At 46.4% G+C, this 18,593-nt stretch overlaps 1 protein-coding gene across 1 annotated transcript in view; it reads left to right on the forward strand.

Moving 5' to 3' along the window:
- The window catches only part of LOC144792081 (putative cation-transporting ATPase 13A4), a 319,809-nt gene that overhangs the window by 186,251 nt on the left and 114,965 nt on the right, over positions 1–18,593 (forward strand). The gene's annotated exons all lie outside the window — the stretch shown is intronic.

An 18,593-nucleotide genomic window follows, 5' to 3' on the forward strand; every position in this document is an offset into this window, starting at 1 on the left:
ATATTCTTACTATGCAGATTAGGGAATTTTTTTCATTCTTATAATATGTAACCCATTATAATTTATTCACAGAAATGAGGAGAAATATTGAAATTGAAATATGCTTTTTCTTCATGTGAAACCTCTCCTGCATGTTTTCGGTTGGTGAACAGCATTATAAATGGCAAGAACTGAGCCGAATAGTAATGTGGAAAGATAACGTCTTGTCAAGATCTTGCCTTATGGGCCCAGAACACCATTTAATTGCAATTTAGAACAAGCATTTGCACATACAATAGTTCTGGGCTGGACTGTGTGGTGCCAGCATATGAAATGGAAATTAAAGGAAAAAATAAGATACTGCCACCTAATCATGCCCCCTGTTTATGTACAATTTGAACCATAAAACAAATTACAGATACAGCTGTTTTAATAGTGATTGTTTAAATAACAAATGTTAGAAATGGGGGTCTCTAGTTGACAGAGGTATGCCTCCTGCCCTAGTAGGCACCACCAGTGATCACTGTCACTGAATATAGTGATCATGAAAGAATGTGGAAAAGAATAGTTAGTATTGTCATTGTTGGTTGGTTGATAGCTTTATTTCGATATGCAGATATCATAAAAGCATTACATAGATATATAAAACAGCACATCATGAATATAAAAGACTAATTCAAGTTAAGAAAGGTAGAAAAAAAGTACCATGTGTACATAGAATAAATTAATTAAAATAGAATTAAATTGAAATGGAAAGTCTTTTTAAGCGAATCAACCATGCCCATTTTAAAAATTTAGAAACACCACAGACTGTAGGGGAGGAAGTGTCAGATAATAAAATGCGTAGCGCCACCGTGTACTGGCGAGTTCCCAATTGTCTGCAAAGAGGTTTGAGCCAGTGTCTTCTTGGGCGGGAATAATCGGGGCACTCAAAAAGAAAATGTGCCACAGTTTCAAGCCGAGTGGAACAGAGGGCACAATGGGGTGATACCTGCGCAGGCTTGTTCCATCTTGAGAGCAGGTCACCTAGGGGTAAGGTACCCACTCTGAACTTGATATAAAGTGCCCGATCTAATGGTATTGTAATCAAGTCCAGATAGGGCTCGAAGGCAACCACGTCTTTGATTTTCAAATAAGCTGCGGTGGAGTTGCAGTGACGTGGATTGCCGATGAGCTGGGCAGAGACCCACTCCCAATATAGTTTTTTTAGGGTTGCCTTCGGAGGGGCAGATTTTGTAATCCAACAAGACCCCAAGCCCAGTTCCCCCAAAAGGTTTTTTATGTCCCTTAGCCACCTTATCTTGTGCCAACCACCCATTCCCATCACCTCAGACAGCCCATCCGCATAGGTTTTCAGTTCAGGGACCCTCCACAGGCGTGCCCATAAAAGGAGGGGCCGGAGGCGAGCCTGGTCCTTGATCGATTTGCATCCCGTGTCCATTAACACCGGGACTGTTGGGGTACTTGAAGGAATAGCCAGAAGATCCTTCAAAAATGTATTCTCTGCCTTGGATAGAGCCTCCAAGTTTCCAAGGCCCCATAACTCCGCCCCATATAGTGATGCCGTGACAGCTCTGGCTTTGTAAATGTCAATTACTGGAGCTACACATTGTTTGGATGAGTTCCGATACTCCCTTAACAGTGCTCCCCCCACCCTTTTATGGCTAAGGATCATTTTGTTAATGTGGGGTGACCAGCTCATGGCATCACTCATACGAATTCCCAAATAATCAAATTCGGAGACTCTCTCAAGAGGAATGGAGTTCAAGACTGGGGGGCGACCAAGTTTCCGTGGGGGGTGCATGAGCAAGTATTTCGTTTTATCCACATTGATGACCAGCCCTCTTTTTGAGCAAAAATCCTGAAAGCGGTTCAAAAGCTTCTGAAGACCCTGGGGAGTCTTTGAAATAAGGAGGGTGTCGTCGGCAAACAACAGGGTTGGAATCCGCACGCCCCCCAGGGAGGGTGCATCTGCTGGTTCGTCAAGCAGGTGCTCTACCACACCATTTACGTACAGGGAAAATAGAGTGGGAGCTAATACACATCCCTGTCGGACGCCTCTGTGGACCGGGATCCTATCGGTCTTTTCCCCATTCTGGCCCCAACGCACCTGTGCGTAGTTGTCAGTATGTAATTTAATAAGGAGCAACAGAATGTAGGGGGGCAACCCAAGACCCTGCAGAACCCTCCAAAGTTCCTCCCTAGGAACCAGGTCAAAGGCAGTCTTTAAGTCAATGAAAGCCAAATAGAGACTGCCTTTGCCCAGCTCCACCACCTTCCAATGTAGAAGCATCAATCTGAACACTTGCTCAATAGTTCCCGTACCAGAGCGAAAGCCTGCCTGAAAGTCAGACAATATGTGGTTTTCGTCCACCCAATGCAGAATCCTCCCCAGGATCGCCTTTCCCGCCACCTTCTGGGTTGAGTCTATCAGGCTTATCGGCCTGTAATTCCCTGGTTGATCCCGACAGCCCTTTTTAAAAATTGGGACAACCTCTGCCCCTTTCCAAGACTCAGGGACAGGACCTCCCTCTAGGATGGCGTTCAGAATAGCAGAAACCAATTTGCCCCATTCACTCGGGTAGGCTCGGAGTAGGTCCCCTGGAAGCCCATCAGGGCCAGCTGCTTTCAGGGGAACCAAGGATTTAATAACATTTGTGACCTCTCGTACAGTAAAGGGGTCGATGGCTCTATCCAGTGGGTGTGGGGGAAGGGAAAATGGCTCGTTAAGAGGCCCTTCTACTGCTGAATATAGGGCCCTGAAGTGGTTAAACCACGTCTGGGCTGGAATCGTACAAGTCCTCAGAGTCTCATCAGGACGATTCCTGGAGCCCACCAAGTTCCAAAATCCCTTAGCGTCCTTCCCTCGACTAGCGGCCAAAAGGTCCCGCCAAAAGTTATCCTCCCACTCTTTTTTTGCGATTTTCATGCAATGGGAATAAAGCTTCCTAGCCTCCCTAGTCCTTATTTGGGACTTAGATTTCTCAGCTTCAATTAGCAGTGTCTTAGAATCCCTGCATTTGTGGTTGAACCAGCCCTGTCTTTTCCCTGGGTGTGTCTTGGCCCCAGTATGTTTAGTTTGGACAATAAACAGGTTGCTTATAGCCAGGGTCAGGTCACTAAACAACCCAGAAACCTCCACTGGCCCTCCCTCAGCAGAATCCAAATTGTATTGGACTGCAGCTTGTAGCTGCGTTATGATAGTCACCTTCTCTACCGAAAGTGTAAGCTTAGCCCACTTCAGCCGTCTGCCGCAGTTCGAGACAACTGTTTCACCGGGAGCAGTGGTACGAGGAAACGAACCCCCTATGCCCACCAGTCACCAGGGAGTCAAGGCAAGGGAGAGGAGATTGTGATCACTCTCAATGGACGTTATAATTTCCATATCTCTCACCGCGCTCCATAGGTGGACGTCAAGGAGAATGTAGTCAATTCTTGAAGTGTGGTTAGGCCTATTAAACGTATGGGCTCCCACTTTGTCAGATCTTGTCCTGCCGTTAAGGGCCCTCAGGTCAAACTCCATAGTAAGAGTATTAATCTGGAGAGCCACTTCGTCCATCTCTTAATTGGGGTTAGCTCTAGAGCCGGTATCCCCCTCCTTTGATCTTCCTCCTCCTGCTCTAGGGTGATGTCCGAGCCAAGAGGCTCGAACGTACAGTTGAAGTCCCCCGCGACCAAGGTGCATGATTTGTAAGGGGACAACCTGAGCAAGCTCTCTAAGAGAGCTATAATGGGCGATTGTCTACCTCCCTTTGTGCCCCGAGCACAGATGTTATAAATGTTTAGGATGACACAGCCCCTGGAGTTTCTTAGGGTAATATTGAGGAGATCCGGACAGTTAGTTTGATGCTCCTCTACCCTACAGTTAAGGGAAGAGGCCACCCAGATAAGGAGGCCTCCCGAGGGACGTCCCCTGCCCGATTCGGGTAGACAGCAGGTATAGAATGGGATGAGTAACCCGCCTTGTGGGTGGGCTCCCTGCTCCAAGTCTCCTGGAACATGCAGATAGAATATTCCTCCACAAGGGCATTCCAGTCGGGCAAGGCCAACTTCCTATCTAGTCCAGCAACATTCCAACTGAGAACCCTAAGAGGTGGGTCCGTCACAGCTGCAGCACTACTGGACGCAACAACACCGCCCGTGTCTTCATCGACCGGAATAGGAGGGCCACTATCATCTCCATTAATGTCCCGCCCCTCACCTGGTTCCCATCTAACCTTTGGGGCTACATACTTTCCTGTTGGAATAGATGGGCTGATCAGCGTTCGGGTGAGATGGAGAGCCCCACCAGATGTAAGATTCCCCCGAGCCTCCCCGAGGGAGTCAACAAGTCAATACCCCATAGGACCCCATCTCGATCTTGGCCCTACTGCATGCGGCTGGAACTGAGGTATCACAGGATACCGTTGGCTACCAGTGTTGTTTTGGCAGGTAACCACATCGGAAGGGCCAAGGCAGTTCGTAACTGGCCGCGGGTAAAAGTATGATAAGTCCACTACATCAATGCCTGGACCACCCGCATGCGGTTTGAAATTGCAGATTCTGTGGGCAACTCTAGTGTCTTGGAAGTTAACTACCACGCAATCGCCTTCAAATAGTTTCTTGCCCTGACCTACCCATCCTACCCTACGCACTCCAAGAATTAAACCATCCACACCCCTGGGTAGGGGTTTGTTGGCTTTTAGCCAGTGCATGGTTTTATTCTTAAGGGCCTGGTGGGATTCCAACTGGGCATCCTTCAGGATGGGGACATTAATAAGGACAGCAACATAAGGTTGACACTCTGGGGGGATATTTACTGGCAGACATTTTGGGGCCGCCTTCTGTGGTATAACCGCTGAGGGAGCAGCTCCCAAATGGCTCGTTACTGTTTTTACCTTTAGAACTGAGCAAACTCCCCTGGCATCAGCTGTTGACTGGGCCGATCGTTTTGGCTTAGATTGGTCCCCCCCTACTTGCAACTTCATTAGGCCTGGTTTAGTTTTTGCATTCTTTGTTAACTGGGAGGAGCTTGCGTGGACCTGGGCAGTATGAGTAATAGTTCCCGGTTTCACGGTAGCAGGGACCGCAGAAACAGTAGTCAAGTCCCTACTTACTGCTATAGTGGATGCAGTCGTTAACGGGGGTATTGCCTGAATTGGGCCCACTGTAGCCCCGTTCCCATCATTCCCACCCATACTGTCCTCTCTAGCCCTGGACTGGAGTTTAATAAGGGTTTTCATGGAAAAAAAGTTATCTAAGGTCGTCTGCTCGAACCTATCTAACCTTTCCCCAGACCCTTAACTTGATCAATAAGCGGGACCAGTAGGGACTTAACCAGGTTTTCAAATAGTTTTAGGGAAGGCAATACCTGTGATGCTGATGGTATGGCAGTGGGGATAGGATGTGCCTGCACAGCTTCAGCCGCAGCTACCAGAGGAACATTTCCTCCTACTAGCTCAGGGATCATCGTAGCAGGACCACAGCTATTTATTGAGCTGGGGCCTCTTGGCGCATGCTTCCTCGGGCGCTTATGGAGTGTTATAAGGCTGCCCTTCCGAGTACTCACAGCCCTTTTCCTTTTCCTTTTGATACGAACCAAGGAGTCATGGGCCAAGCACGACAGGTTCGAGGCCGAGGGAGGATCTTGAGGGGGTAGGTGACAGTCCTGGCCGGTGGAAGGGCTTGGCAGCACAACGGAGCATGGTCCCGTGACTGCAGGACTGAGACTAAGGGGCAATGATTGTACTACCAAACTTTCCAACCTATCAATACTTGCCCCTATTGCAGCAAGCCGTGGCTGCTCGGGCACGATCCTAGGGAGAGGGGAGGTGGGATGGAAGGAAGTTGGAGACAGGACCTCTGCCACCGCTCCTAACGAGGAGCGTCTCGCCGGAAAAAATTCTTGTGATAGGCGACGCTCCGTCATCACAATCTCTTTTTCTATAACAGCAGCTACTCTAGTGATGAATTTATCCATCGTACCTATCGTTGTGCTCCCTACCGCCCCCTCTCCCCCACCCCTCAATGCTTTCCCTGAGCGGGTAGGCATTAAGGCAACTAAACCCCCAACCAAAAGACAACTAACTTTAACTCAAAAGATGACAGATGACAGGGGGGAGGCCCAGCCCAGCCTCTGACAGCCCCTGAATGCCACAGACTGCCCGCCCTTTGCCCGGGCTTCGCTCCGCGTCCCGCTCGGCGTCCCGCTGTGTGTCAGGCGAGCTGTTAAAAGGGCGTTGCAGGCGGTGGGGCGTGTCTCGCTGGGGGCGCGGCCGTGCACACCTGGGCAGCGCAGGGACTCCTGGTCTTGAGAGTCCCTGCTAGCACACGCCCTTTGCTGATTGTTGAATCCTCCTCCTGGCGTCTCTGACCGCCCAAGCAGCCACCGCCCCTCGCTGCTAACCGCGAAGCGGGTGCGGCGAGCAGCGGCGGAAAGCGGCGGTATCCCGGAGGATAGAGGGCAGGCTACTCTGTGGATCCTCCAGCAACACTCAGGTAGAAGTCAGCGTTTGTGGCGTCCCACTGGAAACAGTAAACACACGCCTTTTGATCTTGGTCAGGCGGGGGGCGTGTCTCGCTGGGGGCACGGCCGTGCACACCTGGGCAGTGCAGGGACTCCTGGTCTTGAGAGTCCCTGCTAGCACACGCCCTTTGCTGATTGTTGAATCCACCTCCTGGCGTCTCTGACCGCCCAAGCAGCCACCGCCCCTCGCTGCTAACCGCGAAGCGGGTGCGGCGAGCAGCGGCGGAAAGCGGCGGTATCCGGGAGGATAGAGGGCAGGCTACTCCGTGGATCCTCCAGCAACACCCAGGTAGAAGTCAGCGTTTGTGGCGTCCCACTGGAAACAGTAAACACACGCCTTTTGATCTTGGTCAGGCGGGGGGCGTGTCTCGCTGGGGGCGCGGCCGTGCACACCTGGGCAGCGCAGGGACTCCTGGTCTTGAGAGTCCCTGCTAGCACACACCCTTTGCTGATTGTTGAATCCTCCTCCTGGCGTCTCTGACCGCCTAAGCAGCCACCGCCCCTCGCTGCTAACCGCGAAGCGGCACCCGCGGAGCGGGTGCGGCGAGCAGCGGCGGAAAGCAGCGGTATCGCGGAGGATAGAGTGCAGGCTACTCCGTGGATCCTCCAGAAACACCCAGGTAGAAGTCAGCGTTTTTGGCGTCCCCATCTTGCACCAGTTCCCATTTTCCTCAGGCCTACAGAGGATGTCGGTTGTCACACAGGTGGTTGGGGGTGACCACTGTCTGGTCTTCATGAAAGGAGCACCAGAGAGGGTGATCAGCTTCTGCAGACCTGAGACAGGTATTCAGAGACATGGAGTAAAAATAACTCTGCATTGAGCATTTACAACATTGGGAAACCTTGTAGGGTTCGCGGGTCCTTTCTCTATAAGTAGGAATGAAGGCCCCCAGGTGAGCATCTTCTTTATAAAGTTCAATATTCTTACTATGCAGATTAGGGAATTTTTTTCATTCTTATAATATGTAACCCATTATAATTTATTCACAGAAATGAGGAGAAATATTGAAATTGAAATATGCTTTTTCTTCATGTGAAACCTCTCCTGCATGTTTACGGTTGGTGAACAGCATTATAAATGGCAAGAACTGAGACGAATAGTAATGTGGAAAGATAACGCCTTATCAAGATCTTGCCTTATGGGCCCAGAACACCATTTAATTGCAATTTAGAACAAGCATTTGCACATACAATAGTTCTGGGCTAGACTGTGTGTTGCCAGCATATGAAATGGAAATTAAAAGAAAAAATAAGAAACTGCCACCTAACCATGCCCCCTGTTTGAGCACAATTTGAACCATAAAACAAATTACAGATACAGCTGTTTTACTAGTGATTGTTTAAATAACAAATGTTACAAATGGGGGACTCTAGTAGACAGAGGTATGCATCCTGCCCTAGTAGGCACCACCAGTGATCACTGTTACTGAATATAGTGATCATGAAAGAATGTGGAAAAGAATAGTTAGTATTGTCATTGTTTGTGGTTTTGAACTTTCTAAAAGTGGCATTTTTAGAATTGCAATTGAAAATCTGACTTCCTTATATGTTTGGGTTTTAAATTGGGGTTCCCGAGACACCAGACTCAGGGCCAGATGTAGGTAATTTTATTTTACCACTTCTTAAATACCGAATTTTATCGATTCGGTATTTAAGAAGTGGTAAAATAGAGGGTGGGAGATGTAGGTATTTCTGAATCGGTAAATACCGAATCGTTAAGATTCGGTATTTACCGATTCTGTAAATACCGATTCCGTATTGCCCATTGATTCCTATGGGCCTTGAAGCCCACAGGAATCAATGGGCAATACCGAATCGGTATTTACAGATTCGGTAAATACCGATTTCAGCAAGGGTGCAGGGGGTGTCACTTTGACACCCTCTAGCACCCCCAAATACAGGCATGTGTGCCATGTGGCACACAGACATACCCTAAGGGCATGTCTGTCTGTCACATGGCTAGGTGTGCATGCACACATGTGCATGCACACCTGGATTCGGTATTTTACCACCCAATATGATTGGGTGGTAAAATACCGAATTCTGAAGGCCTGTAGCACTCTAAACAGTGCTACCTACATCTGGGTTTTACCGAATCAGTAAAATTACCGATTCGGTATTTTACAGATACGGTAAATTTACCATTTCGGTAAATTTACCGAATCTGTAACATATTGGCCCCTACATCTCGAAAACCAATTACCGGTCGGTAACGGCCGAATTCGGCCGTTACCGACCGGTAATTGGCGACCTACATCTGGCCCTCAATGTCTATCGCTTCATAATCTGGAATTACACTTCTAAAATGTAACAAGGTAATCCCAATGTTATTCCACAGGAGAGATGGGTCTTGCATTAGTGAAAAAAACGACTTTAGGAGTTTTTCACTACAAGGACATGTAAAGTTTAAAAGTACATGTCGTGCCTTTTAAAGACTCTGCACCGTGCCCTCTGTGTTGACCAGGGCCTAGCTTAGGGGTGACTAATATGTATAAAAAGTGAAGGTATGGACCTGGCAAAAGGTTTATTTTGCCAGGTCGACATGGCAGATTAAACAGAGCACACAAGCTCTGCAATGGCAGGCCTGAGCCATGGTTAGAGGGTTTCTTAAGTGGGTGGCAAACTAAGGGGCAGATTTACAAGACCCTTGCGTCATTTTTGCGCCCCCTGTTACGTCCCTTTTTGTGACGCAGCATCAGCGTAAAAATGCGGCACATTTACAATGTGATGCATCTAGGGAGATGCGTAACGTTGTAAAGCCCTGCATCACATTATACCTGCGTCAGGTATAATGTATGCAGGGTGGGTGTTCCAACACAAAATAAAGCCTTGTGTATGTGACGCAGTGAAATCTATAAGATTTCACTGCGCCACTTCTAGGACGCCACTGCATCAAATTCTTACGCCTGCTTGAAGCAGGTGTAAGGAGTGAAGCAGCACAATGAGGATAGGCCTCCCCCTGCATTGCCGGAGTGGCTACACGACTCCAGCAATGCGTGACTTTTGCATCGCGACATGGTGCGCCGTATTGTAAATACGGCGCATCCATATTGGCGCAAGGGTTTATCAGGGTGGCGCAGGAAAAGTGACGCATCTTTACAGATGCATCACATTCTTGTAAATCTGCCCCTAAGTGATGTTGGCCCACTAGTAGCATTTAATTTACAGGCCCTTGAAACACGTAGTGCACTTTACTTGGGACTTGTAAGTAAATAACATTTTCCAATCTGGAATGAACCAATATTACCATGGTTAGTAGAGCACAAGCACTTTAGCACCGTTCAGCAGTGGTAAACTGCTCAGAGACCTAAGGCCAACAAAAACTAATTCAGCAAAAAAGGGGAGAAGGAAGGCAAAACGATTGAGGTTGACCCTGGAAACAGGGCCATTTCCAACAAAATATATATGTATAAATGTCTATTTATCTGTATCTATATAACCCACTGGCGGTCACCAGTGGGTAGTTAAAGTTGAGACCTGTTTCCCATAGATGAAGCGTTTTTTGCTTTGCTAATAACTTTGGCGCAGTTTGATGAATATTCACAATATTTTGAAAGTAGTCTCCTAGGCACCTGCTGTCTGTAAAGTTATGAGTGACCTGTGAAATAGGGGCTGAGAAAAAGGGGGAGTCCTAAAATGCACTTTGCCCATGCAATTTCCCAGAGGGATATTGAACATCACTACAGGCCGAGCCACTGAACAGAATTACGCCAAATTTGGTAGAAAGCTAGTTGTTAGTCCAGAAAGAGCCATTTTCATGATTTGATGTAAATGTGTTCAGTAGTTTTAGAGTAATTAAAGAAAAATTACTTCTAGATCTCTAGGGCAGCGACTACTCTACGAATCCGTCAGATCTAATGCAGAGATCTGATTGGCATCTAAGACTTCAACCAGGAATTGTTGGCAGCTATCTTGGGACTCGGACTCATCAGAGTCCCCCCACAAATATATAGAAAACAATAAGGGGGCAGAGTAAGGAATACCCTGACCCCTAGGTCTGGTGGTGTGGTCCCACAGGGATACCGCGGGGCATAAAAATTGATTTATTACCCAAATATTTCTAGCACAATAACAGCCAAAACCGTGAATCCGTGGCAAAATTTAAAAAAAAGCACAGGCTCCCACACTTCTTTTTCTAAAGCCCCATTGGGTGGGCCAGGTCACGTGGGAAATATGTTTTAATGTTAAGGGGGAGGGAGGCACACAATCTCCTTCCCCATACCCTGGGGCCCGGCTTTCATTGAAAATAGGATGGGTTCTGGTGCCCCCCTCCTGGGCTGGGTATGGGCCCGGGATCCTATCCCTAGAGGGCAAAATGTTTAATAGAAGAGGGAGGGGGCACACACCCTCCTCCCCGTGCCGATTCAGCCCAGGAACCCCATACACAGGGACATGGCAGTTTGCTATAAAGGGAGGGGGCATTTTATCCCCCCAGGATTATCTAGGCCCCGGGGACTGCCACCTCCTGGGCTCCAGCTGTGAAAAAAGAGGAAGGATTCCACACAGCCCCTTTCCCCAGGCTGCGAACCGCACCGGGGACCCCATTTCCCAGGGCCCAGCCATGAAATTGAAAGGGAGGTTAGCTGAGTACGCTTGCCCATCCAGGAGCCATTAATGGCCCTGGGGACCCCTTCTCCCAGGAACTGGCTCCTGCTATGTCTCAGTGTGCCTTGACAGGAGCAATTTAAAGTTCCAGCTAAGTGAGAGCAAGGAGGAATTATGCTCCCGCCCGCTGAGAGCAGACTTTCTTTTGATGGGAAATTGCTTACGCAGGTAAAGGTGGGGAGTCAGCAGGGACCATTGAGGCCCCCCTTGGCCCCCTACAAGAACATGGTGGGCGCCCTGGGTGGGCACTGAAGTAAACAGGAACACAGCTTGCAGTAAGAAGTGGTTTATTCTACAGGGAGGAAACAGCTTATACAACCACAAGCTGGCAGTGCCAGTAGATCTAGTAACTCCCACCTACAGAATGTGGAACACCCAAAGGAATGATAACAATTCTAGGAAAGAAGGTGAAGGGAGGTGATGTCATTTAAAGGGGATACAGCATATATACAGTATATTTACAAGGCATATCTAACAGGGGATACTACACAGGATACTACACACCTCCCCCCTTTAAAAAAAAAAAAAAAAAAAAAACTAATGAATAAAATCATGTAATTTAACTGGAACTGATTTGATCCGGGAACTTCTTCTTAGGGGTACATCAGCAAGTTGTACATTGTGATTAGAAACAACAGTGTTGGAACAATGTGGGGAAGAAACTTGTGCAGACGGAGCCGGAATATGAGGTGGAGAAACCATTGTGTTGGAGACAAGAACATCATTTTTTCTAGGAGAAAGTTGAACATCACTGCAGAATGTGTCAAACAGAGCAGGGCAGTAGTTGTCACCAGAAGTAGTTGAGGAGGGAATTGAAGAGGGTAGAGAATCTATTCTCAAATTATTCGCTTTGCATAAAGAAACTCTCCGAAAGTTCCACACTTTACCACTATCCACCTTGACAGCTTTACTATAAACTTCAGTAACCCTACAAGGATCTGACCATTTATTCCACCTAGAACCACAAGATCTGCCGAACTTGACTCGTACAAAATCGCCAATTTTGATACTGGGTTTACGCTGTTCCTCCGTTGTTTTTTTTTTTTTTTTTTTTAATATTTCTTCTGTCGAGGCAAGAGTGAGTCCTTCTTCTTCAAGATATCCCGATCGTCGACAGTTGTGAAGTAAACAGGAACACAGCTTGCAGTAAGAAGTGATTTATTCTACAGGGAGGAAACAGCTTATACAACCACAAGCTGGCAGTGCCAGTAGATCTAGTAACTCCCACCTACAGAATGTGGAACACCCAAAGGAATGATAACAATTCTAGGAAAGAAGGTGAAGGGAGGTGATGTCATTTAAAGGGGATACAGCATATATACAGTATATTTACAAGGCATATCTAACAGGGGATACTACACAGGATACTACAGGCACCAGGGCACGCACCCTTAGTTAGCCAGGCCCTGGGGATGAGGTTCTGTTCTGAAATGGTCCTGGGTGCCGCACAGGGGCCCTCTCCCTCTTCATAGCAAGTGCCTCAGTTGAAGCTCCACTTCTGTGAGACAAACTAACTTCTTGGGCTTGGGAAAGAGAAAGTGAGTGTGCGGCAGTATACTGTCTAGAACTGCTTTGAAGAAGTGTTCCCCTGGCACATCATCTATTTCCAAACACTTGAAAACCATACATACAAAGAAGCATCTGAGGATAAGGGGGAGGGAAGTTGGTGCATCATCAGCAGTTAGACCATCTGTGGGATCCCTACCACATGAGCAGATGTTACACATCCCCACTGTTCCACCAAAACTGCAAGACACGGTCACTCATTGTGGCAAATGCCATATGCCAGCAGAAATTAATATATCTGTTGCCCAGTTTTATTTATGTATTTATTTTATTTATTTATTTGCTTCTATAGCGCCGGACTCGACCCCCTGAGGGGTATCTCCGCCCTTCGCATGCTGTAGATATCAGTGAAATTTTGTCTTGGGTACTGAGCGGGTGGGTGTCTAAGCTTCCCTAAAGAGGTAGGTTTTTAGTGCCTTCCTGAAGGAGAGAAGATTGGTGTTATGACGCATGTCCAAAGGGAGTTTGTTCCAAAGGGAGGGTCCTACATAAGAGAGAGCACGGCCACCCTGCCTTGCCTTTTTAATAGATGGAATTTTTAGTAAGAATTGGCTGTTGGAACGCAAAAGGCGTTCCGATTTGTGAATTTGAAATTTCTGAGTCAGGTAATAGGGGCCTGATCCAAAGAGACTTTTGTGAATGATACAACAAATTTTAAATTTGATTCGCTGGCGTACAGGCAGCCAGTGAAGCTCTTCCAAAAGGGGCCTAGGTGCAGTTTATGGATGCCATCAAGAAGCATAATAAATGCTCCATCTCATCCTCCCATCTTCCAAATACTCTTTAAACACAATTAGATGTTTGGAAAGCAAATATAGAATACATTTAACTTAAGATTATATACCATTTTATTACATACTATAAGCAAATCAGTAGGTAGGTAAGTGGTTATGTGACTGCGTAAGAGGCTGGTAACTGTCTTGAGTATGGATTGCTGGATTGGTGATTCAGAGTCTTTGAAAGTAGACTACAAAATACCCACTCTACAGACCTGATTGGATAACATGTATGATATGGCATGCTTTAAGCACCTTATTTATAAGCTAAATGACATATTGCAGATACGTGGGCTCTTTTCTTAATGATTGAAGTGCTTATCTCAACTATTCATATAAGGTCTCTATGGTGACTATGTCCTGCTTCATATTTCATAGAGACCCCTGTACTCCATTCCCTGGCCCCTTCCTCTTGGGTTTTCCCAATCTTTAAAACCTAATGTTGTATATGTTGGCTTTTATTAAAAGAAGTGGACAGAAGGCCACCTTATCCTAGTTCCTCCCATGTGGGTACATGTTTCCTTTTCCTTATCTTCCTTGTTGGCTGGGTTCTTTTTTCCTTGTTTCAGTTATCAAATAGTAATTGCTTTAAAGAATATATGGTCTACAGTTGGATTTTGAGTTAGCATCTTACTTTGTTTGATTTTATCACCCTGCATGACGACTAGGCAGTGAGTTTCTAGATTGTGACTCTTGGTACAGTAATGAGAAACTCAATAAAGAATTCCAACACTAGTGACCTCCGGTTCCAACACTAGTCAGGCCTGGGGTTCAGACGGGGAGTGTACCCCTGACGAAGTGCCAAGAAAGGTACGAAATGCATTGGGTGATGGAAACTTGGTAAACTCTGTGGGGCATTGCCGGCATCCAGACCTACCTGTGCGGTCCCTGGACCTCGCGGCTCTCTGTTTCGCTCTCCCCCGCCGCCGCACTTGACCCTGTGGCGGCCGAGAGGGGGGAGCGTTCTCGCCATCTTGTCGCCTTAGCGCCTACAGGTCCCAGCGTGCCCTGCTCCATCTCGGGGACGCCGGCTGCAGCGTCATCGTCAGTTTCCCGCGCCCGGAGGCGCAAAAGATCAAGACGCTCCTCGTCTGTGGCCGTCAGAGGCTGAAGGAGGCTGGGCTGGGCCACGGACCCTGTGTGTTATGTTCCCCATTTCCACGAACCTGTAAGACTATTTCGCTTCTTTTTGTGTGTCACTCAGTGAGGCTTTATTGACATTGTGACTCATAATTGTTTTTGAGGGAGAAATAGTGGTTGGTTATGTTCTAGATTGCATTGTATTTCATTTGTAAGACCCCTACAATGTCTAAACTTAGGTCGGCAAAGACCCCCCAAATGACAAGCACTATGGACAACTACTTGGTAAAAGTAGTAAATAAAATTAATAAAGAAAGGCGTCTTTCACTAAATCGGTTAAGTCCTCCAGCTTCACCTACAAGACAGGGTCCCCCCCCAGTTACTCCCTCGCTAGAATGCAGTCGCTTAGAAGACTCACAAACAATTATTGATCATGACTCCTCTGTACTTATAGTACAGACTCAGGTGGAGGTGGATAACCCTTTGAATAGTTTATCACAATCCTCCCCGATACGTACGCCGGCTCCATCGCCGGTACGGAGAGTGGTCAGAGCCTGTAGTAAAGAAGTTGCTAAGCGGGGGTACAGGAAATGTAAAAAAATTGGGTCTACACCCACTAGCACTAGCACGGGGGGTAATTGATACTTCAACCCAGGCCGAGTTGTTAAATCTGAACTTGGATCAAATTGATTTGCTGGCCAGCATTATTGAATCCAAATTAGAAATTATGATTAAACCACTCGTGGCAAAATTAGATGAGGTAACAAAAGAAGTAACCAGATTGGGTGGCCTTTTGAACTCTTATCTTACCCAGATCAAAGTAAATCAGAATGTAAAGGTCGGCGAAAATATAAACAAGGGAGCTGTAGAATCCTGTAAAGGGGGGAACAGGTTGACTCAAAATGCACTTACTGTCCAAACTGTTCCAGTCACCCAATTGCCCCCTGTACCAGCCACTAGCTGTCAACTGTCTGCACAAACCACTCAACCATCACTTACGACCCCTGGCAACCAATCCACTATAATAGGGAGAAATGATAAAGGGAGGAGTACAGTTAAGAAAAGATGCACAGTCAATTTGCCACCAGATTGTGCACCTTACAGAGTAGTACTTACAAATGTACCAGAGGGGGATTCCTATCTTACTGAGTCGAGGCCGGAGACCCATGATTCCCTGAAAAATAAATGTTTATCCTGGTTGAATAGGAATTGTGGGTTTCCCTTTGCCTTTTCCAATGATATTATATCGACCCGTAGAGTCAGCTGGATAGGAAATTCCAGGAAAAATGGTAGGGGGGACTGCATCATTGTTAATTTCAAGTACCCGCAGCATGTTGCTACAGTACTGCTTAGAGCGGCCTCCCTATTAACTGCAGATAATATTGTATGTGCACGTCCTCTTGGTTTCTTTTATAATCATCTTAGTACTACTACACATCTGAATACTGACCGGCCTAAAATACCTCAACTTCTCCCTAGGCGCTGCTTTGTTCCCCCTCCTCCTCAATTCGGAAGTGACTCACCAAATAGTCAGGACCCATATTGCTATAGGTTGGCCAGGAACTATAACTAATTTGATCAACCCCTTCCATTGGCCAATCGATATGCCCCTCTAGCCTCCTTGGAGGAAAATGATTGACAGCGAATTGACCCAAGGATTAACATAAAGCCTGCTCATTCTATAGCTAGAATAATGACCTGGAACATTGCTGGCATTAAGGCCAAAGCAGGGAATGATTCCTGGACTAACTCACTAAAAACTTACGACATTATAGCTTTTCAAGAGACCTGGGATCAGACTAACAGTTTTTCTTTGGATGAGTACAGACACTTCTTTATTCCAGCAACATGCAGCGCGGCTGGTAGAGCCAAAGGTGGCCTATTAAGCCTATTTAAACTTGATCTAAATGGCACACTAACTCAGTGTAACTCTGGTTCTCAGAATTGTTTAATTGTTGAGTTATCATATTCTGACACCCCCAAGATTTTATTTATTAATTTTTATAACTCAAGTGCCAATGAATGTACCAGGACTAACCTAGACTCATTGGAGAAATTTTTGTCAGTGTATAGTATAAATGTGAATACTTTTGAATTCATATATTTAGGGGACTTTAATATCCATCCTTGTAACCAACCATGTGCCATTAATGAAATAGAAGGTCCATAATTTTCCTCTTCTATGCATTTTGAACATTCTAAGAGGGGAGAAGCACTTGAAATTGTTTTGGCAAGATGGAACCTTTATGAATCTGGCTGTGGGGAAGTTGAATCTAGCCCCCCTACTTTTAAAGGAACAGACAAAGGCACTATAATCGATTACATTTTTATGACTTCATTTATGCTATGTAAGGTACTTAGATACAAGACGGAGGTATCGGTTTTCAGTGACCACAACCCAGTGTTAATAGAGATAAAGTCTGTGGACCTATTAACCACGAAATCTGTAAATCATAAGGGCGGCCAATGTGTGGCCGTAAAAGATCAAGGTCGCAGATTAAAATGGTCAAACATAGTCCCTGAAACTTTTCTGCAGGACGTTTTGGAAAAGGTTGAGGACGATGTGGCCATATGCCTTGAGATACAGGCCCAAAAAACAGAGGTGGTCAGCGCCTTCGATAACATCTGTAGACAAATTAATTTAACCTTACATGTTGGCCCAAGACAGAGGACCATTCAAGGCAAAAGATGGTTTGATAAAAAATGTTCTAGGGCACACGGAGTTTTATTGAAGGCCCTAAAAGCGACCCCTAAGGACAGAGCCCAAATAGCTACCCTAAGATTTGCCTATAAGAACGCAATCTTAGAGAGGAAAAAGGAGTTGAAAGATGAGGCCTGGTCACAATTACTTGCTCCTGAAACCCTACGAGACAGTGGGCTCTTCTGGAAAATTGTTAATCAACCGTTATTCTCTGGAGAGGAGAATACTCCTCTTGAGTCTAACATTCCAGACGAGGCCTGGATAACTCACTTTGAGGAAATATACTCTACTACTGGCCGCGAAGGTCGAATGGATAATACCCATGTTAGATCTGAACGGTCCCAGGTGATTTTCGAGGCCGAAGAGATTGAAAGAGCTATTGAGCTGACGTTAAAAAATAAGGCTCCAGGTCCCGACGGGGTACCTGCGGATGTTTTTAAGTGCGCCCCAAAATTTTGGTCCAAGATCCTGGGCAGCGTTTTTAACGCTTTAAATGAAAATAATATACCGGTCTCATGGAAAAAATCCATTATTATACCAGTCTTTAAGAAGGGATACAGGCAGGACCCTTCATGTTATCGTCCTATCTCTCTAATAGATTCCTCGGTCAAAATTTTAGGGCGGGTAATCTTGCACAAAATTACAGACTGGATAAATGACAGAGGGCTCCTGTCCAATTTACAGTATGGGTTCAGAACAAAAAGGAGCACATTAGACCAATGCCTTAACTTGCAACTGTTAGTGGACAAATATACTAGGGTCAAAGAGGGGTCAATGTACTTGGGGTTCATGGACCTCTCTTCGGCTTTTGACCTTGTGAACAGGGCCAAGCTATGGCAAATTTTAATTAATATGGGCCTTGATCGGGCCTTAGTTGACCTTCTGGCAGACTTACATACCGGCCATCTGGCCTCTGTCAGGGTTACGCCCGAGGGGTGCTGTACTAGTCATTTTAATTCTGAAAGGGGGGTCAGGCAACGGTGTACCTGGCCCCGCTATTTTTTACGGTGTACATAAACGCCCTTGAACCTGCTCTAAAGGAGGCTACCCTTGACATACCACGTATAGGGGAACTGGGTATTCCAGTTCTCCTCTATGCGGATGACGCAGTCCTTCTTTCACGGACAGGGGTTGGTCTACAGCGGTTGCTGGATGCATTTGGGAACTTCATGGGATCTTTGGATCTTAAAATAAATGTAAAAAAGTCCCAAATTATGATCATGGGGAAGTGCTCCAGGAAAAAGCAGTTTAAAACTTTTTTCTGTGGCAAAGAAGAATTAAGCAGGGTGCCCATATTCCCCTATCTGGGAATTACATTTGACGAGAGAGGGAATTGGGTACCGCAGCTTAAAAATAGAAACATCTCCTTTGCAAGAACTAC

Source organism: Lissotriton helveticus, chromosome 11 (genome assembly GCF_964261635.1).
Source record: "Lissotriton helveticus chromosome 11, aLisHel1.1, whole genome shotgun sequence".
Taxonomy (NCBI): domain Eukaryota; kingdom Metazoa; phylum Chordata; class Amphibia; order Caudata; family Salamandridae; genus Lissotriton; species Lissotriton helveticus.